At 37.1% G+C, this 25,176-nt stretch overlaps 1 protein-coding gene and 1 non-coding gene across 36 annotated transcripts in view; one reads left to right on the plus strand and one right to left on the minus strand.

Moving 5' to 3' along the window:
* Positions 1-25,176, minus strand: part of Ptprd (protein tyrosine phosphatase receptor type D) — a 2,581,289-nt gene that overhangs the window by 1,313,803 nt on the left and 1,242,310 nt on the right. The window lies entirely within an intron of this gene.
* LOC132646955 (U6 spliceosomal RNA) lies at positions 15,803-15,909 on the plus strand. The gene has a single exon (XR_009585277.1). It is a non-coding gene; the product is annotated as a U6 spliceosomal RNA (small nuclear RNA).

Below are 25,176 nucleotides of genomic sequence, written 5' to 3' on the forward strand. Positions count from 1 at the left end.
GCGTTGTGTGTGTGTGTGTAGACAGTCTATTGTTATAGAATAATATGTTTGTAGGTAATTGTTACTTTAGGCAAAGATTATGTTTAATTACTGCTAACTTTTCCCTGATCATTTTCTGGCTGACAGCTGTATATGTGATATTGAACAAAGCAATTACTGTACACATCAGAAAAATCTTGTTTGCTAAATATCTATGAATGCGTTTTGCTAAGACCAGTTTGGTAAGAAGTGAATGTAGATCATGGTGAGTTGTATCTTTCTGAGTACTATTTGATGCATTTTTGTCCTTCTATAACTCTGCAGGTACCTTCCCTACCTTTATCTTTCTCAGAATTCTGCCTTCTGCCTTCACTGGAACTGTTCTTGTGAAAGCAATTGACTTTTTGTATCAGACGCTGAGGATTGCTTTCAGACACACTTACTCCAGGTCCTTAACACTCTTGACTCTGCTTTTCTTTCTTTTTTCCCACTTCTGAATATACAGACAACATTCTTTTCTGCTTTCCCCTCATTTATCTGATGTCAACTTTGGGTTTTGCTGGTATGTTTATTTTGGGTTTTGAATTTTCCTCTCTCAAATCTTGCTACTTGTCAAAAAGGATTGCCATGTGCTACTTTTGCCTACTTTGCTGCTTAGAATTATGTATTTGGTATTTGTGTTTTTCATCCCAGTATGAATCATACACCTCACCTGAGGTCAGGAGTGGGTAGCTGACCCATGGTGGGCCAGGTAAGGCACTGAATCTACAGTGACCAATCATCTGCGACAGACAAATGAGTCAGGGTTAGTTGACAGACAAATAGGATGAGAATACTTCTTACAACTTTGGCTTTTTAAGCCTTGAAAATCTATTTACAGAAAAAGGGGACAGTTTAAAATGGAGGCAGAAAAAAAGAGAAGTCCTGCTGGGTAATAGGGAGCATCCATTTCTCAGGTCAGTAGCAGTGCCCATAGATCCGAGCGTGTAAACTGTTCCAGAGATTCATAAGCCCCACACCCTCCATGGAAAACACTTATTTAAGTTATTTCACACATATGGAAGGCCTGTCATTTCACTGTCTACTTTGTATAAGTCTTGCCTTTGTTCATATAAAATATAAGAGTCTTATCTATAGATTTTATATTTCAATTTAGGAATGATTAGTCACAATCACATCATATATTAACTTCAGTAAAGCTGGTCTAGGCACTCTTTTCATAAGATAAAAACGATGGATTACAGATAAATAAGAAAATACAGTCTCCAAGAAGTAGAATGATTTTCATATATTAAGTAAAAAAAATGAACCATTAATAAGTTTATTTTGGCCATATTATTTTTAACTTTTTTCTTTATTATTATTATAATTTTATTACTTTTTTGTTTTACTTTTTATCCCAGCTGTAGGCTCTTCCCTCACCTCCTTTCCATCCCACCTTTCCTCCTCCGTCCCCCCATGTCCCTCCCCTAGTCCACTGATAGAGAAGGTCCTCCACCCCTACTATCTGACCTTAGCTTATCAAATCTCATCAGGACTGTCTGGATGCTCTTACTCCGTGGCCTAGAAAGGCCACCTAGCCAGGGGGAGAGGATCAAAGAACAGGCAACCAAGTTCATGCCAGTGACTCCCCCTGCTCCCTTTCCTAGGGAACCCATATAGAGATACAGCCGCTCACAGGCTACATCTGAGCAAGGAGTGAGGTCCTTTTCATGTGTGATCCTTGGTCTCTGCAAGACCCTCTGAGCCTAGACTTTTTGGTTCTGTTGGTCTTATTGTGGAGCTCCTGTCTCATCCATGTCTTTCTACCTCCCTTCTTCCATAATATTCTCTGCACTCTGTCCAAAGTTTGGCTATGAGTCTCAGTATCTGCTTTGATACCCTGATGGATAGAGTCTTTCAGAGGTCCCCTGTAGAGGGTCCTATCTTGTTCCCGGTTGTATCCTACTTCCAATGTCTATCCTGTTTGCCCTTCTGAATTAGGATTAAGCTTTTTTCCTAGGGTCCTCCTTATGGTTTAGCTCCACTAGGATTATACATTTTATTTTGTTTACCCTATATTTATGGCTAATATCCACTTATAAGTAAATATATACCATGTGTGTTTTTCTGCTTCTGGGTTACTTAACATGATCTTTTCTAGTTTCATCCATTTGTCTGAAAAAAAAAATCATGATTTCTTGTTTTAATAGCTGAATAGTGTTCCATTGTGTAAATATACCACAATTTCTGAATCCATTATTTGGTTGAGGGACATCTTGTTTTCTTCTCAGATTCAGACTATTATGAACAAATCTGCTATGAACATGGTTGAACAAATGTCCTTGTTGTATGGTTGAGCATCTTTCAGATATATATCCGGGAGTGTTATAGCTGGATCTTGAGGTAGTGATATTCCTAATTTTCTAAGAAAACAGACCGATTTCCAAAGTGTCAGTACAAGTTTACATTCCCACCAGCAATGGAGGATGGTTCTCCTTTCTCCACATCCTCTCCAGCATGTTTAGTCCATCCCTTGTTTTTTTTATCTCAGCCATTCTGATTGGTGTAAAGTGGAATCTCAGTGTCATTTTGATTTGCATCTCTCTGATGGCTAAGGATGCTGACCATTTCTTTAAGTGTTTCTCTGCCATTTGATATTCCTCTGTTGAGAATTTTCTCTTTAGCTCTGTACCCCATTTTTTAATTGGATTACTTGGCTTGTTAGTGTTTAACTTTTTACATTCTTTATATATACTGGATATTACTCTTATGTCACATGTAGGGTTGGTGAAGATCTTTTTCTATTCTGTAGGATCTCATTTTGTTTTGTTGACAGTGTCCTTTGCTTTACAGAAGTTTTTCAATTTTAGGAGGTTCCACTTATTGATTGTTGATCTTAGAGCCTGTGCTGTTGGGTGTTCTGTTCAGGAAGTTGTCTCCTGTGCCAGTAAGTTCCCCACCTTTTCTTCTAACAGTGTTAGTGTGTTTTATATTGAGGTCTTCATTCCACTTGTACTTTTCTATTGTGCAGGATGATAAGTATGGATCTATTTGCAGTTTTCTACAAGCAGACATCCAGTTAGATCAGTACCATTTGTTGAAGATGCTGTCTTTTGTATATTGTATGGTTTTAGCTTCTTTGTCAAAATTGAAGTATCCATAGGCTTAGGTCCTCTCCATACATGGTCCTTGGCTGATTCATCAGTCTCTGTAGGACTACCTGGGCCCATGTTTTTCTGGCTCTGTTAGTCTCCTTGTGGCACACCTGTCCCCTACAGATCTTTCTATCTCTCCCTTCTTCCATAAGATTCCCTGAACACTGTTTAAAGTTTCCTCACTTATTAGTGGATATTAGCTATATAATATAAGATAAACATAATAAAATCTATAGTTCTGAAGAAGCTAAACAACAGGGAAGACTCTATGGAAGATGTTTAATCCTCTTTCAGAAGAGAAAACAGTATGGACATTAGAAGCAGGAGAAGACAGTGAACAGGACAGATGCCTACCACCGAGGGCCTCAGAAAGTCTCTACTCAGCAGGGTATGAAAGCAAATGCTGAAAATCAGAGTAATTAAGATTTTCTGTTGCTCCTGAAGAAGACTAGGTATTGATTACCACCAACCATGTTGGGTGGCTCACAACCTTTTGTAATTTCTTCCACAGGATCCAACTTCCTCTTTTGGCTTTTGCTAGTATCTACACACACATTCATTCTCACACACAAAAGGATTTAAATAAAGTGAACTTTAAATAGTATCTAATTAATTACATGGACTATTTTATAATATACATTGTGACATTTCCAAACTGCTGATAATGGAACAATAGTCACTGAATAATATTTTCAGTTTTATCTGATATTTGGTCATTTAAAGACTGACAATATAATGCTACAAAACCTAATACTTTTCAGTATAATTCAGATGCCAATAAAATATAAGATACTTATGTAGCACTCAGCATCATAGTCAGTTGAGATAATCAAGACCAAATTTTGGGATGTCAAGACTTTTACAAGGTAAACCGGAAGAATGAGGTCCACAGAGTGATCTTCAGAGATTCTATTGAGTCTTTCACCTGATGCTGATTTGTGCATTCTTAAAACCAGAAGGCACTCAGGAAAGGAGAAGAAAGAGCCTGGAGCTCACATGAGAATGGCAATGACCCATGCTTCAGTTTTCCAGAATAGAAAGATATAACATACAATATTATTAGGAGTACCTGGAAAGGCACATCTTGAGCTAAGTCAGTCTTACTGCTAATGTTTTTCAGGGCATGCCCTACCTATCTTAGAAAAAAAAAAATAGAGAAAAAAAAGAAAAGAACTTCAATTTATAGAATTTTGAAAAACGGCAATTTTTGTAAAACAATAATATCAGTAAAAAGACCAATAGTCTCCCCAAGCATGGTTGGCTACCATAAAAAGCTAAAATGTTACGCTCAGGATGCGAGGCTAAGCACTGCACTCAGGGTCAGCCGCTTTCGACCCAGAGAAGAGCATGTCTGATTGCATGCGGGTTGATGCCCCAGGTCCTGCCTCTGAGAAAAAGGTATCTGACGGGTCTGATGCTCTTTGGGTGGATGATACCTAAATGAACATCGGTACAAAGTCCCAATTTATTTCTAATATCAGAGATCAGACCTCTACTCTTGCCTGATGCATCTAAAACAAAAAAGGGGAACTGTAGAGAGCTGCGGAATGCTATGCTTTAAAGATGGAGCTGGTTTCCGCCTTCCACCTTCCCAATGGTGAGTGCTCTCTGTCATGAACAACTCCACATTTGGCTAAGGCTGAGGATCTGGCTTGCTTCCATGTATGTGGACCTATCTGCATTGCCCACGTGGCATGCTGGGGCTGGCTACCCAGAGGCTATTTAAGCTGTGGGCTGGCTTTCCCCAGGGTCAGATGATTGTTCAAGGTTCCTGAATAAAGTGCATTGAAAAAAAAAAAAGACCAATATATACTGAAATATATCTGAAATATACATTAAAAATTAAATGTATTTTATAATAATAACATCACAACTGAATGGTCTAGGGAGAAATAAAACCAAAAAAAGTAGAGGGAAAGAAATAATCAAATTTAATGCTGAAATCAACAAAGTAGAAATAAAGAAACAAACATAAACAACACAAAAAGTACTGAAACAAAAACTTCGTGCTATGAGGTGCAAGGAAAAGAAGACAGGAGACTGCAGAAGTTCGTCAAACAGTAGACAATGGACAAATCTCTGTAATCCCATCAGACAAGCTATCATCATTTTCTCCTACTGAAAATACAAGGTGTGGAGAGGATAATATAGAAAATTCTGTATCTTTGGAATTAGCAACTGATTACATTGATATAAAAAAAGTAAATAAGACTCAGAAACATTTTTTAAACATCTTAAAATATAAAAGTCAGTATTAAGTATAGGTTAAATTACTATTTGTGATGATGTTTACATTACTAGAATGTATAAAGAATCTTACAGCTGTAATGTGGAACCAAGACACTCAAATAAAGCATTATTTTACTAGGCATTTTATGAATGAATTCATATAAATAAAAGATAAGCACATAGAAAAATGGTCAGAATCATTAGTTATTAAAGAATTAGAACCCGAATCTCAGTATGAAAGCAATGAACAGTCAATGGAAAAAAATTAAGTTAGTAAGGGTTTTTTGTTGTTGTTTTGTTTTTTTATTTTTATTTTTGTTTTGTTTTTTTGTTTTTGTTTTTAGGGATTTTGAGACAGTCTCTCAAAAAGTTTATGGTCCAGGCTGGCCATAAACTTACTCTGACTGCTTTCACCTGTGTCCTGGCATTACAATTGTACAACACCTTACGTGGATAATAAAATGTTTAATTCTAAGAGCTGTGGTTAAGAAATGGATAATAAGTAGAATATCACTCGTAGCCTACACATAGGCAAAATGTCATTGTAATTTTGAAAAGAAAACTATTTACAATTTGATATGCATACCCATAGAAGTCATCAATTCTTTAGTTACACTTTGTTGAAGCAAAACTAAACACTAGTTTGCATTCTTTGATAAAACATTATGACCAGGAAACAAACAAACAAACAAACAAACAAAAAAAACTGGGGAGGAAAGGATTTATTTAAGTTAGACTTCCCAAACACAGTCCATATTGAGAAAAGTCAGGGCAGGATCACAAGAAGGGGAAGAAGTAGGAAGCATAGAGGAAAGCTGCTGACTGGCTTGCTTCCTTTTATTTTATTTCCTTTTTTATTTTTAATTAAATTTTTATTTTTATATTAATTACAGTTTATTCATTTTGTATCCTAGATATAGCCTCCTCCCTCATTCTCTCCCAATCCCACCTACCCTCAGCTCCTCCCATGCCTCTCTCCAAGTCCACTGATAGAGGAGGACCTTCTCCCCTTTCATCTGATCCTAGCTTATTAGGTCTCATCAGGACTGGCTGCAGTTATCCTGTTCTCCTCTGTGGACTGGCAAGGCTGCTTTCCCTTCAGTGGGAAGTGATCAGAGACCCTGCCATTGAGTTCATGTCAGAGAAGGCCCCTGTTCCCCTTACTAGGATACCCACTTGGACACTGAGTTGCCATGGTCTACATCTGATCAAGGGTTCTAGGTTATAACCACAAATGGTCCTTGGTTGGAGTATCAGTCTCAGAAAAGACCCTTGTGCCCAGATTTTTTGATTCTGCTGCTCTCCTTGTGGAGCTCCTGTCCTCTCCAGGTCTTACTATCTTCCCCTTCTTTCCTAAAATTCCCTGCACTCTACCCAACGCTTAGTTATGAGTCTCAGCATCTGATTTAATACCCTGCTGGGTAGAGTCTTTCAGAGACCCTCTGTGGTAAACTCCTGTCCTGTTTTCTCTTTTCTCCTTCTTCAAATATCCATCCTGTTTGTCTTTCTGAGTGAATATTGATCATCTTACCCTAGGGTCCTCGTTCTTGCTTAGCTTCTTTAGGTGTACATATTTTAGTATGTTTATCCTATATTTATGTCTAATATCCACTGATAAGTGAGTACATACCATGTGTGTCTTTCTGCCTCTGGGCTACCTCACTCAGGATGATCTTTTCCAGATCCCACCACTTTCTTCTACCAACCAGGAGTAGAACTGTCCATAGCGGGATACCCCTCATGGAAGCCATTAATCAAAAGAATGCCTTAGATGCCCACAGGCCAATTTAAGGAGGCAATTTCTCAGTGTGGTTTGCCTCTCTCCCCCTCCTGTGTCTCTACCTTGAGATAAAGTGACAAAAAATAGCCAGTATACAACATGTTCACATGTTTATGTAGCTATTAAGTCAATGGTGATATTTAGCCAGAAACATTTTTTTGTATTAACATCTCTAGTTAATACAAAATCTAGGGATGCATGAACTGTGGATGACAGCAAATTACATTTGACTAGCAGAATAATTTATTTTGTTTTTATTAATATAGATCATTCAACTATTTACTTGAGAGTTTGATTTAATAAAACAAGTCATCATAACATAACTAGTAAATATCAATAGACAATGAAACCTGAGTTCCAGATCCTGCATTTTTTAAAATTTATGCTTTAAAAATATAATTCTGGTATACATATTTTTGTAGTAAAATATAACTAAGTATTTACCACTTTTCTTTATGTATTTTTCTATTCTAGATACTACAAATTGCTTTGCAGTATAAGTAACCTTTACATATGCTGATTTTCTTTGTGGTTTTAGATACATTTTTAAAATAAAAGTTTTATTACCTCATTTTTATACACAATTTGGCTGATTTTTCATAAACCTGATCCTCTGATCGTGTCTCCCTACTCTGTAACCCCCAAGTGCCACTCCACACCCAGTATTCTGTTTCACCTTTTGTTTGGGTGTCCATGTGTTTTCAGGTGTGTGTTTGTGTGTATGAATTAGAGGTTGGAGGAATGATTCCATTTGTTAACTGCTCTTCAATGGACCCAAACCCACTTCATAATCTCTTGTAACTCAAGGTATAGGGAATTGCAAGGCTCTTTTGGATTCCAGGACATCTGTACACACACACCTATGAACTAATCCCACAAAATAAAATTGGAAGTTAGGATTTGTGCACACAGAGGGAGAGAGGATTAGTTATCTGTGTTTCTGACTCTGAGTTATCTCAATATAATATTTTGCTTTCACATTTTCTGCAAATTTCATAATATCATTTTTCTTTACAGCTAAATAGCATTGTTATACATATGAACCACATTTGATTTGTCATTTTTCTATCAGTTGCTGGACATTTGACTGCTTCCCCTTCCTGGCTTTTGGGCCTAAAACCTTAATGACTGACTAGAGTAGTATTTCCCATGGCTCAATCAGCTATCAATGATGTAGTATATCCAATCCTTTGGGAATAAGTCAGAGAGTGGTGTAGCTGTTCTTTGGTAGTACTAAATTTAGGTTTTTGAGTGAGAATTTTACACATTGATTTCCTTGGTGTCTTTCTCATTTTATCAGAATTTAGTCACTTTATATCCCGGCTGTATACCCCACCTTGTCTCCTCAGAGTCCAATACACCCTCCCTATGTTCCTGCTATGCCCTTCCCTAGTCCATTGATAGGGAAGGACGTCCTCCCCTTCCATCTGACCCTAGCCTATCAGGTTTCATCAGGACTGGCTGCATCATCTTTCTCTGTTGCCTAGTAAGACTGCAGCAACCACGGGGAAGTGATCAAAGAGCTGGCTACTGTTTTCCTGTTAGAGATAGCCTCTGCTCCCCTTACTAGGGTACCCATTTGAAGACTGAGCAGGACATCTATGTCCTTTCCATGCATGGTTCTTGGTTGGAGTTTTGGTCTCTTCAGGTCACCATAGGCCCAGGAATTTGGCTCTGTTGCTCTCCTTATGGAGCATCTGTCCCTTCCAGGTCTTTCTATGTCCTCCTACTTCCATAAATTTCCTTGCACTCTGCCCCAAGTTTGGCTTTGAGTCTCAGCATCTCATTCAATACCTTGGTGGATAGAGTCTTTCAGAGGACCCATGTGGAAGGCTCTTGTCCTGTTCCTTGTCTTCTCCTACTTCCAATGTCTATCCTGTTTGTCTTTCTGAATGAGGTTTCAGCCTCTTCCCTAAGGTCCTCCTTGTTGTTTAGCTTCTTTAGGACTACAGATTCTATTATGTTTATCTTTATTATATGACACATGGTGGAGAGGTTGTGGAGAAAGGAACCCTCCTTCATTGCTGATGGGAAAGTAAACTCGTGCAACCACTTTTCAAATCAATCTGATACTTTCTCAGAAAATTAGAAATAGTGCTACCTCAAGATCCAGCTACAACACTCCTAGGCATGTATCTGAAAGGTGCTCAAACCATACAACAAGGACATTTGCTCAATTATATTCATAGGAGCTTTGTTCATACTAGCCAGAATCTGGAAGTATTTCTCTTCTTGATGATAACCACTGTCATTAAGAGTGTGGTAAGATAAAATCTAAAAGCAGTTTTAATTTATATTTACTTGATGGATAATGATGGTGAAAATCTCTAAAGATAATTACTGGCCACCTATATTTCTTGTAAAAAATATCTGGTTAATTCATTGGCATAATTGTTGATTGTGCCAATCAAAAAGGGTCTTTTCACTCATACAGAAATATAATATATGATAAACCTACTAAAATCTGTACACACAAAAAAACTAATCAAGAGGGAGGACTCTTGCTAAAATGCTCAAACCCTATCCAGAAAGGCAAAGAGGATGGACACGAGAAGAAGGAGAAAACAGGGAACAAGTTAGGAGCCTGTCACAGAGGGCCTCTAAAAGGCTCTACCCTGCAGACTATCAAAGCAGATGCTGAGACTTATGACCAAACCTTGGGCAGAGTTCAGGGAATCTTATGAAAGAAGTGGGAAATAGTAGGATCTGGTGAGGACAGGAACTCCACAAGGAGAGCAACAGAACCAAACTATCTGAGCACAGGGGTCTTTCCTGAGACTCATACTCAAAAACCAAGGGCCATTCATGGATTTAACCTAGGACCCCTGCACAGGTATAGCCCATGGCAGTTCAGTTTCCAAGTGGGTTCCATAATAATGGGAACAGGGACTGTCTCTGACATGAACTGATTGGCCTGCTCTTTAATCATCAACTCCTGAGGGGTGAGCAGCCTTACCAGGCCACAGAGGAAGACAATGCAGCCACTCCCGAGGAGACCTAATAGGCTAGGATCAGAAAGAAGGAAAAGAAGACCTCCCCTATCAGTGGACTTGGGGAGGGGCATGCATGCAAAAGTGGAGGAAGGCAGGGGTTTAGGAGGGGAGAAGGGAGGGAACTACAGGGGGGATACAAAGTGAATAAAGTGTAATTAATAAAGAATTAAAAAAGGGTCTTTTTGTGTGCCCCCATATTAGTTCCCAGAGTGAAGTATAAATAACAAGAATTCCTCCTAGCTTGTAGGTTGTATGTTCACTTACATATCGCTCCATATATATATGTATATATATATATATATATATGTATACTTCCTTATTTTGCAAATGAGTAATAACAACTATATAGATCACGTTAAAATTTATCTATTAGTTGGTTAAAAAAAGTGATTTCGCCTTTTATTTTTAAATGTACTGCTGTGAAAGTTTGTGTACAAATTATAAATATTTTTTTGTAATTTTTTTTGTTTCTTTTGTTTTGTTTTAGATAGAGTCTACTCTCTACATAGCCCTGACTATCCTGGAACTCACTATGCAAACCAGAATAGCCTCAAACTCACAGAGATTAACCTGCCTTTGCTTCTTGAGTACTGGCATTAAGGACATACGTCACCATGTCCAGTCATTTTTAGTCTTTCATTAACCATGTCACAATAAAATGGCTATCATTGCTTAACATACGAAGCAGAAATCTTTGCAAATAGGACCTACTTTTGTTTCATTATTATGTAATCAAAGTGATTGGATATTTTATATGTATAAATTCATGCTAATAGTAATATCTAGTCACAAATCTATTATTGCTATTTGTATGTACATAAAATTATATTATAGATATAGGAAGATATTTCAAAATACTTTTCCAATACTATGAATGATATTTTTAAAATATCATTAGTGGTCATATCTTTTTTCATATATTATATTATATTATATTATATTTATTTATTTATTTAAGTAGTTAGTTATTGCACTTTATTCACTTTGTATCCTAGCTGTAGCTCCTCCCTCATCCTTTCCCAACCATACTCTCCCTCCCTCATCTCTTCTCATGCCCCTTCCCAAGTCCACTGATAGGGGAGCTCCTCCTCCCCTTCCATCTGACTCTAACCTATGAGGTCTCATCAGTACTGGCTTCATTGTCTTCTGGTAATGTTGCTTCCCAATCAGGGGGAGGTTGATCAAAGAGTAATGGCCAGATCTTATGTTAAACATAGATTGGCATGAATATCCCAAACTCTTATACACTTCTTTTAATCTTGAAAACTGTTCAGACAGAAACAGCAAATGTGGATAATATACTGCAGGGCTAGGTGGAAATACAGTTTCTATCAGAATGTTCAAGGAAATTATCTGATCACTACTGTTGTGGCACATTTCTACCATTTGATGCTCCCTTTATTTTCCCTAGTCATTTTAATTTGCCTTTTAATTAATGTCCTCCAATTTTCATTTGAGTTGTTTTCCCTTCAACAAAATGAATAATATATGACATGACCTTTCCATTTTATGGGAAGACACCATTCAAACAATATTTAATTCTATACAAAATTCCATGTTTAATTCAATTTTTTTGACTCCTAAAATTTAGTGTAATATCAATGATGGTGTTGTCTGCCAGTCCATTCCCATATTAACTCTTGCAGATCATGCCAAATTTTTGAAAAATTATGATGCATTCATTTTTGTCTTAATAACTACATAAATGTGCATGCTTCTGTGACTAAAGGAGGGTAGTTGGAAGAAGGCAACTAGATGCTGAATTTTCTTTTTTTAATTATTGTATTGTAGAAAATAAAACTCTCTTGACTGTTTTTATTTAATCTAAAGCTTAATACACAATAAATAATTTTCTATAACATATTTCAAAGTTATTGTCTTTCAAAATTTGACTTAATTTTTAAATAAACTGATTGTGAAACCTGAATGCAAACCGACAAAGATATAATTTCACATACTTTAAATTACTGAGAACCATATTTCAAACCACCAGAAAGTTAAAAAAAATACAAGTAAAAGTCAGTTGCTTAGAAATTGCTGATCTCTTCATATATTTCGTTGCTGTGCTCCTTGTTCTGTCTTATAAGGTAGATCATTATGACAGCTACAACTTGTTAAAGTTTCTCCATAGAATGCGACTAGAAATAGTATTGGTTATTCTTCAGATATGTTTGACATTTTAAGAGTATTGTTTATAAAATCATGAAAGAATGAGGACAGTAGACACACCGCTTTTATTCACTAAAATTAGACATCTTCATTTCTCTCCTTGATAGCAACTAGGCTGACTCAACTTTTCCTGAAATAACACTCACTATCTTACTACCAAGTGGTTGGAAAAAGAGCTGGCAAATAGAAGTGTGAGAAAAATCAGCTAAGAAAATTTACTGCTAAAGAGAAATAGGCTATTATGTACAATACATGACTGTTGATATGGGCAATTAAAGTCAAGTGCGCTCATACCAAAGCAAGTTTCAAACAATGCTGTAAGGTAGCACACTTCATTGTAACCTGGACCAGGGACAATGCTTTTAGAAGTTCAGAGCTATAGGTACTGTCACCTATGCTTTTACTACTAACAGAAGGTAGATGCAATGGGCTCCCTGTGTATTTAAGGCCAGCCTGATCAACCAGGCTACACAGTAAGACCAGCCTCCATTTCTATCAAAACAAAATTTCATGGCATGAAGTAAAAGCTGTAACATACATCTCCCTGGAAATGTTCTGATTTCTCAGTCAGAAATCAAATCTTTGGTTACAATGCTCTATTTACGTATGTGGTTTTTCTTCAGTGTACATAACTTTGTTTTCCTTGGACCATGGCTGTATTACTGCTCACTTTATTACTCACAATCCAAAAAAAAAAAAAAAAAACCCAAAAAAAAAACAAAAAACAAAAAACAAAACAAAACAGTATTTATTTATCTACCAGAAATACAAATGTATGTAATATGTTAGGTATCAGGAAGAATACATATGCCTATTTATCAGAAATATATATTCTACTTTTCAACGTACTAAGATATAATTGTAACTGTGAAGATCAAGTTCTCACTCTCATGATCTGAGTAGAATGAGGGCAGACAAGGTCACTGCAAAAGAGAATGTCAGTGGGCACATGCTTAACAATGTAAGCATGATTCCCTTTACTTTGTGTCATTACGCACATGTGTCTGGACTGAGGCACACCTGCATTGTTGGCTTCAGCCACCAGGGAGTGATTCATAGAGGATATGTTTTCAAAGAGATGGTACCCAAAACTTTGATTGAATCATTCTTTAAAACTCGTGATGAAATGCAAAGAAATCTTTTAGTTAAAAGTTGGCTATTCAGAGTGTTAATGTAGAGAAGACAAAATATTCTGAAAAGTTTGTTTAATATGATGAAATCAAATGAAATTATTTAACTCATTCCATTTCACTCAATTTAAAAATACTTCTTTTATTTTTTGAGATTATAATATAATTACATCATTTCATTCTTCCTTATCTTTTCTCCAAATCTTTTTATATATTCGTTCTTGATCTATCTCAAACTCATGGTTTCTGTTTACATTAATCGTCATCACATTACTATTCTTCATGTTGATATTAACTTCTGGTTTGAAATGATATGAACTTTTTTTGCTTTAACACTCAGAGTAGCACTGTTACCTTTCATGAACATTGCCCTAGAGAGGTGTGGACTTTGAAAAAACTATGAAGATGCTAAGAACACAGCTGTACTTTCTGAGTAGCAATGTGGTGAGAATAGAATCATTATTTTCACAATCTATGCTGTTATAGATACTCTTTAGCTATCTGACACAATATTGATTACACCTTAATGTCTCAAATAGACCAAAGAAGAAAATAAGAAAACAGTGAAGATGCTTTCTATGTAATAAAAACATGGGAGTGAGAACATGTCTCTCTGGGTAGAGATGGTTACTGTGTGTGCGTGTGTGATATGTGTGAAAGGTGTATGTGCAAATGTATATTTGAGTCTGTGTATTGTGTATGAGTATGTGTGGGCATTTGCATATTTGCATATGTGTGTGTATAGTGTATATGGGCAGATGAGGTTAAGATGAAGCGGAACAGCAGGGTTGAGTCATTATTAATCTTAATAAATTTCTTCTAGGCTCATTTAGAAATGACTGTTCAACTATTCTAAAGAGAAGCCATGTTCATGGCTTAGGGAAGTAGTAGGATCTTAATATGAATACTGCCATATGTGAATTTTGGTGACCTGACAGTGAATAGGTCTGACATGTATCATTTCTGCAGATCTTTGTCTATGAGATATCAAGACAGTTGCATTTTGTGCTTCACTAATATTCTGTGCATGCTGCTTTTCTTGATATTTTATTTGTCAGTCACCACTTTCTCATATAGGTCTCTGCTAGACATAGAATCTTGGTCTTTCTTTCCATTTCCAGCACTGAGCTCAGAGCCTGGGGATAAGCTGGCACAAGGGTGACAAACAGTCCTCTCTGAGTATCTTTATTAAAAGGTTTTCTAAACAGAAGTTTCCCATTAAAAAGATAAAGTAATTATCATATTATACTTTTAGTTATTTGACTTGGCAATAATGACTTTATATGCTATGCCTCTAGTAAAATCACAACTATCCATGCTTCTGTCAGAATCCGATCAACCTTACAAAGATTTCAAATGACCATCTCATTGTTAAAGTGATAACAAAGACTATCCTAGCTACTAGGCTACACAGGACATGGGGTCAGAACCATTGTGCTTGTCTGCAGTCTGCAGTTTGAAAGGTGAGCAGTGCCTTCATCATTCTGGCATTCTGTTTTAGTCTGTCTCCATCAGAAGCCTGCCAGGGCTCAGTGCTGATAAAGAAGCACCATTACTTCTCAGAGTGACAGAGCAAAGTGACATATCAACAGAAGGACTTAAATGAAAGCCCCTTCTAATTTAACCAGGAATCTGCTGAAGCCATATTCAGCTCAGCACTCTTGTTTTCAATTACAACTTTCTTGTGGAAAAAAAAAAGTTTGGCATTGCCTTTCCTTTTTAAAGGCAGGGGTGGAATCTGGTGAAAGGACTCAGAAGAGAGCAGAATGAACAAGGAACGCCCACCTTCATGTCTGCCTCTCCTCTTACTAATTGCAGTTTCTGTGATTCAAAGAAAGCTTGACCGGATGCTTCAAGTTGCTAGGAATGTTTATCATATTACCAGTGTTCTTTGAGAACTGTTTTGTTTTCTCTTATGCCACAGAAAGCCGTAAAGGAGACAAGCTTTCTAATTTACTAAGGGACTAAGTTTCTGACATACTAAGCGTATTATGTGCTGGGTACAATTGGTACGATAAGTAAACAGTTCTTGACTGGACCGAATCAATTCCTATTCAAATCTATTATGATACAGGTAGAGTTACAGGTAGAGTTAGTTTGCTTTTTCTTCTTTTCTTTAGAAAAAAATATAGGAACAAAGTGATTAAGAAAATTTTATGTAGTCACATCAAGTAAGTGTTAAACATGTCACATATAATATGAACACAGTTTATAGCATTCAAGCTTTAATTTTAGCTACAGGAATGTTAAGTTGCTATAGTGCTGGGTCTCAAACTTGGATTCTTAATCCCACAGAGATGCCACTAGTATGCTATTTTCAGAGAGAGAATTGTTAAATTGTGGAAATAATTATGGGTAATATAACCAATATAAATGAACACACTTGTGTTTGCTTCAGCAACACATATACTAAAATTGGAATGATACAGAGAAGAGTAAAATTGCCTCTGTACATGGATGATATGGAAATTTGTGAAGTTTTCCATATTTCTAAATCTCTAGAAACAAGAAAGCAAACACACTCAAGAGGAGTAGACGGCAGGAAATAATCAAACTCAGGGCTGAAATCAATTAAGTAGAAACAAAAAGAACAATACAAAGATTCAATGAAACCAAAAGCTGGTTCTTTGAGAAAATCAACAAGATAGACAAACACTTAGCCAAACTAATTAAAAGGCAGAGAGAGTATCCAAATCATCAAAATCAGAAATGAAAAGGGGGACATAACAACAGACACTGATGAAATCTAAGAAATTATTAGGTCTTACTGCAAAAGGCTGAACTCTAAAGGATTACATAATCTAAGTGAAATGGACATTTTTAAAATAGATTCCACTTATCAAAGTTAAATCAAGATCAGGTAAACAAATTAAATAGTTCTATAACTCCTAAGGAAATAGAAGCAATCATTAAAAGTCTCCCATCCAAAAAACAAAAAACAAAAACAAAACAAAACAAAAAAACAGACAAAAAAGCCAAGGCCAGATGGTTTCAGTAAAGAGTTCTACCAGACTTTCAAAGAATTGCTACTACCAATATTCCTCAAACTATTCTACAAAATAGAAACAGAAGGAACATTGCCAAACTCATTTTATTAGGCCACAGTCACCCCAATACCTAAACCACACATAGATACAACAAAGAAAGAGAATTTCAGACCAATTTCCCTTATAAACATTGATGCAAAAATACTCAATAAAATATTTGCAAACTGAATCAAAGAACACATCAAAAATATCATCTACTAGTATCAAGTAGGCTTCATCCCAGAATTGCAGGGGTGGCTCAATATATAAAAATCCATCAATATAACTCACCATATAAGCAAACTGAAAGGGAAAAATATGATCATCTCATTAGATGCTGAAAAAGCATTTAAGAAAATCCAACACTCCTTCATGATAAAGCTCTTGGAAATATCCGGGATACAAGACACATACCTAAACATAATAAAGGCAACATACAGCAAGTCTATTGCCAACATCAAATTAAATGGAAAGAAAATTAAAGAAATTCCACTGAAATCAGAAAAAAGACAAGACTTCCCATTCTCTCCACATCTCTTCAATATAGTACTTGAAATCCTAGCCAAAGAAATAAGATAATTAAAGGAGAACAAGGGGATAAAAATTGGGAAGAAGTCAAAGTATCGCTATTTGAAGATGATATGATACCATACCTAGTGTCTCTAAAAAATCTACCAGGGAACTCCTACAGCTGATAAACACCTTCAGCAAAGTGATGAGATACAAAGTTAACTAAAAAGAAAAAAAAATTCAGTAACCATCTTGTATCCAAATGACTAATGGGATGAAGAGGAAATTATGGAAACAACACCCTTCACAATGGCCACAAATAACGTAAGGAATCTTGAGTGGCCAAGAAGCACTTAAAGAGTTGTTCATTTTTCTTACCCAACAGGGAAATACAAATCAAAAAATCACTCTGAGATTCCATTTTACACACATCAGAATGGCTAAGATTAAAAACACAAGTGACAGCATATTCTGGCAAAGATACGGAAAAAGGGGAAACATACCTTCAGTTTTGGTGGGAGTGAAAACTTGTACAACCACTCTGGAAATAAATCTGGTGGTGATATCTCAGAAAATTGGGAGAATTTCTTTCTCAAGACCCAGCTATACCACTCCCGGGAATATACCCAAAAACATTCTCTACAATACAGCAAGGTCACTAAGTCAATTTTGTTCATAGCAGCTGTTCATAATAGCTAGAATCTGGAAACAACCTAGATGTCCCTCAGGGAAATTGTGGTACATTTACACAATGGAATGCTACTTAGCTGTTAACGAGGAAACCATTAAATTTTCAGGCAAATGGATGGAACTAGAAAAGATTATCCTGAGTGAGGTAACCCAGACCCAGAAGGACATACAAGGTATGTTCTCACTTACAAGTGGATTTTAGCCATATAATACAGGATAACCATATTACAACTCAGAGACCCAAAGAAGATATGTAGCAAAGATGACTCAAGGGAGGGTGCTTAATTCTCCCTCAGAAATCGAAATAGAGAGTGAAAGTGGTTGAAAAGAGGAAACAGTAACAGAGGGATCATTGAGAAATATGAGGGTTGGTATGAGACCAGATGAGAACAGAGGTGGAAAGACAGAAGGCCTGCAGAGAGAAGAGAAACCTTGGGCAGTAACTTCTCTGTCACAAGCTGGAGATCTATGACAGGGTAGGCTCCTAAGATGATAGGAGGGTGACTCTAGCTAGACTCCTACTAATGGGGGTCATGGAGACTGAAGAGGCCAGCCTCTATCTAGCTAAAACTCCTAGTGGAGGGAGGGGAATACTAACCTAACCACAAAATCTTAGACCCAAAATTTACTCTGCCTACAAGATGTTCAGGGCCAAAAATAAAGCAGAGCTTGAGGGGAATGTCTAAACAATGACTGGTCCAACCTGAGACTCACCCCATGGGAGGAAGCCAACTCCTGACATAATTAACAATTCTCAGTTACTCTTGCAGACAGGAGCCTAGCCACTGAGTGCCTCCATCCAGGAGCTGATGGAAACAGATTCAGAGCCTCAGAACCAAACATGGATGGAGTGTATGGAGTCTTGTGGAAGAGTTGGGGGAAGGATAGAAGGACCCAGAAAGGATAGGAGCTCCATAAGAAGACCAACAGAGCCAACTAACCAGGGCCCAGGATGGCCTGCATAGAGTGAAGCACCAAACAAGGTCAATGCATGGACAACCTAGGCCTCCTACAAAGACATAGCAGATGGTGAACTAGGTCCTCATGTGAGTTCCCTAGTAAGGGGAATGGACTCTGTTGCTTGCTTTTGAATCATTTTCCCTAGCTGGGGTACCGCACCGACTACAGAGGGTTGGGGGGGAAGGGGTGTGCTCAATCACATTGTGACTTGATGTGCTAGGGTTGGGTGGGTGATAGGTGGGGCTCTCCTTCTCTGAGTAGTAGGGTAGGCAGATAGGGGAACCAGAGAGGGACAGAATGGTGGGGCCAGGGAGGGAAGAAAAGGTGGGAGGGGCCTAAAATGAAATATAAAATGGAGAAATAAAAATTAAAATAAAAATATAAAATCTCAAAACAATACATACTTATTAAAGCCTAACTAAAACCTTCTAATATTGTGCTGTTCTTATTATTGAATTCCTCAAACATGATCATTTCACAGTCCTTCTGTCATGCAATCCAAGTTCAGAAAACAAATCTATGGCTTCCTTTAGAATGGGAGATAGAGAATTGCATTCTGTTTCTTGCTCCCTTTCTTTCCAAAGCAGTGCTTCTGACATTCACATGCATTCACTGCTGAGTTAGACTAAGAGTCTCAGGGAGAACCTGTCATGTTTATGAAGCCCTCCTGTTGACAATGTTTCTATGAATCCTTGGCACTACAAAGCTGCATTTTTATTATTTTTAGTTTTATGAGTTTTTTCCCTATGATGAGTATCTATCTGGTGCTGTAGGGTACTTAATGAGGCCAGAAGAGGGCATCATGTCTTCTTGAACTGGAGTTAGATGGTTGTGAACCCCCATGTACATGCTGGGAGCAAAATTTGCTTCTTCTAAATAATAAATGCTCTCAATTACAAAGCCATTGCTACAGCACAAACAACGTGTTTAAAATACATTTTTATTATATTTATTATCTCCCTCTCTTTGTGTGTGTGTATTTTTATGTGGTATGTGTCCTTGTGTGCGTATAGGTCCTCATGTGCCACAATATGTGTGTGGAGGTCAAAAGTCCTATTTCTGGAAGTTAATTCTCTCATTTCTCATCTCACCTATTCTGAATCAAACTCTAAATCAACCTCCGGTTATCAGGCTTTTGTAGCAAGTGCATTTACCTGCTGAGTCATCTACAGGTCCAGGAGCTACACTTCTTAAAAAATGAATATTAAGAACATCTCATGGATGTTGTAAATTTATGGCCAGACTTTCGTACTATTTGTTTTGGACCCAGCAATTTCAGAGAAAGGCTTTGTTAACATTTTCTAGCCTCTTTGTTTGTTATCCGGATTCACTTTACACTTATCTTAGTCTCTTCTGTTTATTGCTCTATACCTTCTTTCTTCTATCTTCATTTCTTCGGTGTCATTTTGCATATCTTTACAGTGGTCTCTGCTGCTTTTGGGAATTGTGAAAGCAATACAAAGCTGAACAGTTTGGAATAAGTCATAGAAAAGGCATGGGCCAGACTTCTTTGTACATTTCCAGATGATGAGATTATGATCGGAGCATCTTTCAAAACATTCCGGAGAAATTTAGAGTCATTTAAACATTGCTAAAATACAACATCATCAGCTTTCTTTCCTCTTTCACTTGCTGTCAGTGTAAGAAGAGGCTGCACGGCTTTGAGGGAATAAAACTAACACAAATGGTAATGAAGAATAATTTCAGTCAGGCACATGAGCCCAGTACCAGCTGAAATTTTAGGAAAAGAATTTTCCTTTAGGGATAAAACAAATTTTGCAATTTATCTCTGAGCTGTCTCTAAGAAAATCATTCACACTGACTTTTTTTTTTAATTCCATTTTGGGTTTGTTTTTTTATTTGTTTGAGACAGGGTTTTACTAGGTAACCCTGGCTGTCTTGGAATTTCCTCTATAAACCAGACGGGCCTACACCCAGAGAACTTGGCCTGCCTCTGCCTCCTAAGGGATTAGATTCAAGGCCTACAAAGCCCTGACTAGCCCCTAAAGTATATTTTTATATAGTTATGCATTTTTTACAACTTAACACACATCTTTCTTTAAGAAAACACCTCAGTAGCTTGGCTCCATACCAAACCTCTTCCTTCCTGAGAATGCCATCAGCCAGTTTGACATCATTTGACTGATCAAAACTTGGAACAAAGAAGGGAAGCCATATGGCAGCCGAGTCAGTGATGATGTACTCCAAACTGGCGAATCTTGAACCAGCAGATGCCAAGACACAAGTGCATAGTAATGTATGAATTAATGCAGACAGACAGGGGTGGAAATATTGATGTATTTCTTAACTGACATTGAGACATGATGTCAGAGAGGACTTACAGGGTTATTTTCATTTTCCAATGAATGGTCTAAATCCAAATAAAGATGATAAAATAAATCCAAATAAAGATTATGCTTTGGTTAAAAGTAGCTATCTAACATGAATTAAATGCTTAGAAATACTGAACTGGCATTGAATAAAGTACTATAAATTTTATTCTTTTGTTCTGAGAATAAAATGATAAAAATAGCCAGCTACATTTGAATATGTATTCTACAATTATACTTTTGACATTTTCTTTTGTAACCCAGTAAGCCTGGTATTGCAGATACGACATTTACGTTATTACTGAGTGCTTTCTAATGCCAGGTACTTGTCTGAGGTCTAATGGTGCATTGGATTATGGTACAACACACAATAAACATAAAATATAATGCAAATGGAACCACAAGATAATTCTAGGTAAGTATAGTGTGACAGAATAAAATAATGGGCATGTGTTAGAGAATGAGTTTTCATATCTGGCACTTTCTTGAAGATCTGGGTAGTAGAAATTATGAAGACAGGAGAAGAAAACATTCTGTAGGGGTGTCAGCAGGACCACATGCTAAGTGAGAGCAACCTAGAATGTCCAAATAGAAGGAAGTCTTCTGTGACTGCAGCATCTTGAGGGTGGAGTAGAACCAGGAGCCTGTCCTGGGATAACAGGGGATACCTCTGCTAAAAACCTTTACTTCCTGGCCAGGCAGACTGACCTTTCCTTATCAGTCATAAGCTCATCTTTGCCATTCTTCCTGCTCTAAAACACACCACTGAAATAATTCTAAGAGTTCTAACTAAATTTTAGAAATTCATTTAAATATGACACCTCTAAAGATCCTGGAACATAGTGCAAGATGGAGGGGAAAGAAAACAGAATATTGGGAGAAGGCCTGAGAAATGACATCTTTAGGGTACAGAGGGCCCACTGTGAACATGATCTCACAGTAGCTGATGTTTTCTTCACTGGGCCTGAACAAGACTGGATGTGTCAGCAGTTAATTAGAGATGAAGAGGAGGTTCATGAAATCTTACTCCTCTATTCACTACTGATAGATTCTGACAGAGAAGCAATCATTCTATTTAGCTGTGTACCCACTTGTTGAGCATACCAGCCTCTAGTTCATATTTCTTTCTTTTTTTTTTTTAAATAAACTTGACACAAATTTATTTAGGAATCATATAAAAGATAACAGTCTCCAGTGGATATTTCTTTCTTTCTTTTTTTATTTTATTTTATTTATTTTTTTTTTTCCGAGATGCGTAATGCTGCGCCTTAAAGATGGAGCTGGTTTCTGCCTTCCACCTTCCGGATGGTGAGTGCTCTCTGTCACAAACAACTACATATTTGGCTAAGGTTGAGGATCTGGCTTGCTTCCCTGTATGTGGACCTGTCTGCATTGCCCACGTGGCACGCTGGGGTTGGCTACCCAGAGGCTATTTAAGCTGTGGGCTGGCTTTCCCCAGGGTAAGAAGATAGTTCATATTTCTAAATGCATGGTCACACAATGTACTCTGTTTAAACTTCATGGGTCACAAAAAGGACAAAAATTGTGAAAGGTTTTTTTAGTTTTGTTTTTTAGGGGGGGAGGAGAGGTTATGACAAGTGAGAGAGAGAAAAAGCTGTATTATATACACGTATAAAATTGACAAAGAATACATTTGAGAACATATTTTTGGCCCTAAGAATATTCTTGACTGAAAGAGTTAAGTCAGTAATCTGTGTTAATGTAGTGCATTTTTGAAGCACTAGATAAAAATGTACTTATAGAGTCAGTTTTCTCAAAGTGCACACGGCTATTAGCTAAGAGTCTTGTCCCTATTTAGAAACTGCATTAAATTCTTATAGGATGTTAGAGTGCTATTCTAAAAACTACTGCTTTAATTCTGTGGGTTAGAACAGCAAAGAGCACTTTGCTCTTCTAACCTGCCAAACTCTAAGCACATACAGATAACTTTAATACTTAAAATCTTATGTTTATAAATCTGTGTTTTCACCCACTTTCCAATTACCATACTACTCTCACAGGTTTCTTATTAGTGACACCCCCCACCTCTAGCACTGCCAACATTATCATATCAGAGCACTTGCATAATTTAATTTTGTGAGAACGAGATTCCTTCTACAGAAGTAATATTCCTCTTTTACTCTGGTGCATCAAGAATCATTCTTCTAAAATTATTAATTGTACAAATGAATCCACTGTTTTAACTAATGTCTTATTTCCCACTGTAGACCACATAGCTTTATTTCTGTAACTTTGGTTAGTTAACATTTTGCTAGTTCATTGCCTGTCAAGTATCTGCCAGCCAGGGTTCCGTGATGTGTATAAAGAGATCAGGGTATAAAGAGATCAGAAGAAAATGTGTTATTCACAAAGCCACTTACTTTAATACACTGTGTGTGTGTGTGTGTGTGTACTGAATCTTGGGTATCTTGGGTACATGGTGTTCAGGATAGGTATGTGAGATAAACATACATGATTTCTCCTCCACAGATTTACATAGGCTGTTATGTATGTGTATGTTGAGATACCAAGGGTGTTTATAGACAGTTTGACAGGTGAGTGTAATCCACAGAGGCAATATCTCTGACAGTGAAAGCATTGAATGTAATGTCAAAAAACAGTACCTTACACAGGTTTAAATAAACAAGAAATTCCACCCAGACAAATGCTGAAAAAAGTACCAATAGAGTAAATAAGCAGATAGAGGAAAATAGTAGGATTTATTAAAAATGTTAATGAAGACATATTGATAAGAAAGTAATTATACAAGTTTACACTCCCAAAAGCAGTGAAGAAGAGTCCTCTTCTCTTCACAGCATGTGCTGTTGATGGTGCTTTCTTAAAATAAATGGAAATATTTTACGTCAAGACCCAGATATACCTCTCTGGGGTATATACCCAAAAGATGCTCTGCCATACAATAAGAGCACATGCTCAACTATGTTCAAAGAAACTTTATTTGTAATTGCCAGAATGTGGAAACAACCTAGATGTCCCTCAACCAAAGAATGGATAAAGAAACTGTGGCACATTTATACAATGGAATTCTACTCATATAATAAAAACAAAGAAATAATGAAAATTTTAGGCAAATGGATAAAGTAGAAAAGTTCATCCAGAGTGAAGTAACGCAGACCCAGAAAGACACGCATGTTATGTACTCACTTATAAGTGGATTTTAGCCATATAATACAAGATAAATATACTACAAGGCACAGATCCAAAGAAGATAAGTACTAAGGAAGACCCAAGTGAGGATGCATAAATCTCATTTGGAAAAGGAAATAGAATAGACAGAGGTAATGGCTGAAAAGAAGGAACAAGGTAGGAGAGGGAGCACAGAGAGTTAAGAGGATAGAGACCAGACCTGAGGAGAGCAAGGGTGAGAGGACAGAAGGCCTGTAGAGAAAAGATAAACTGAGGTTGAGGATATCTCTTTGACAAACTGTACACCTAAGTCAGAGTAGGTTCTTGGGAGGATATGAGAAGGATTCAAGCAGAGACTTCTAGAAGAAGAGACCATAGCAACTGAAGAGGACACCTCTGACTAGGCTAGTCTTCTAGTAAAGGGTAGGGAACACCAACCCTTTCACAAAAACTTGCACCCAAAATTATCCCTGCCTACAAGATGTGCAGGGATAAGGATAGAGCAGACAAAACAGAAATTGAGGGAATTCCCAACTTATGTCTGGCTCAACCAAAGACCTACCTACCAGAGGCAGCTAAACAGGGCCCATGCATAAATTGAAACTAAAAACCCTACAAAGATGTAGCAGATGAGTAGCTTAGGCTTCAAGTGGGTACTCTAGTAAGGGACTGCATCAGAGATGGACTCATTTGTTAGCTTTTAGATCTCTCTTCCCTGGAGGCACTGTATTGCCAGGCCACAGGGGAAGAAGACACGTTCAGTCCTGATGGACCTTGATGATCCATCAAGGAAAGGAAGCTCTTTTTTCTGAGTATAAGAAGAGGGAGAAGGAAAGGGAGAGAGGGGGAACTGAGAGGGGAGGATGGATGAGGCTACAAGAATATAAAGTGAGTAAAATAAATAAATGAGAAAAAAGAAAGTAATTATACTAGTTAACACAGATTCGAGTATGTAAGATTAGTAGACTGTATTAGATATTAAACTGAAAAAGTATATGCATTGTTAAAGTAATAGGAAGTTGAGTAATTTCTTTCTTTCTTCCTTTTTTCCCCCGTGGCTTCTATTTGTTTGTGGGTAATCAGTGCATTAGTGTTT

This window comes from Meriones unguiculatus, chromosome 12 (genome assembly GCF_030254825.1).
Source record: "Meriones unguiculatus strain TT.TT164.6M chromosome 12, Bangor_MerUng_6.1, whole genome shotgun sequence".
NCBI classification, from domain to species: Eukaryota; Metazoa; Chordata; class Mammalia; order Rodentia; family Muridae; genus Meriones; species Meriones unguiculatus.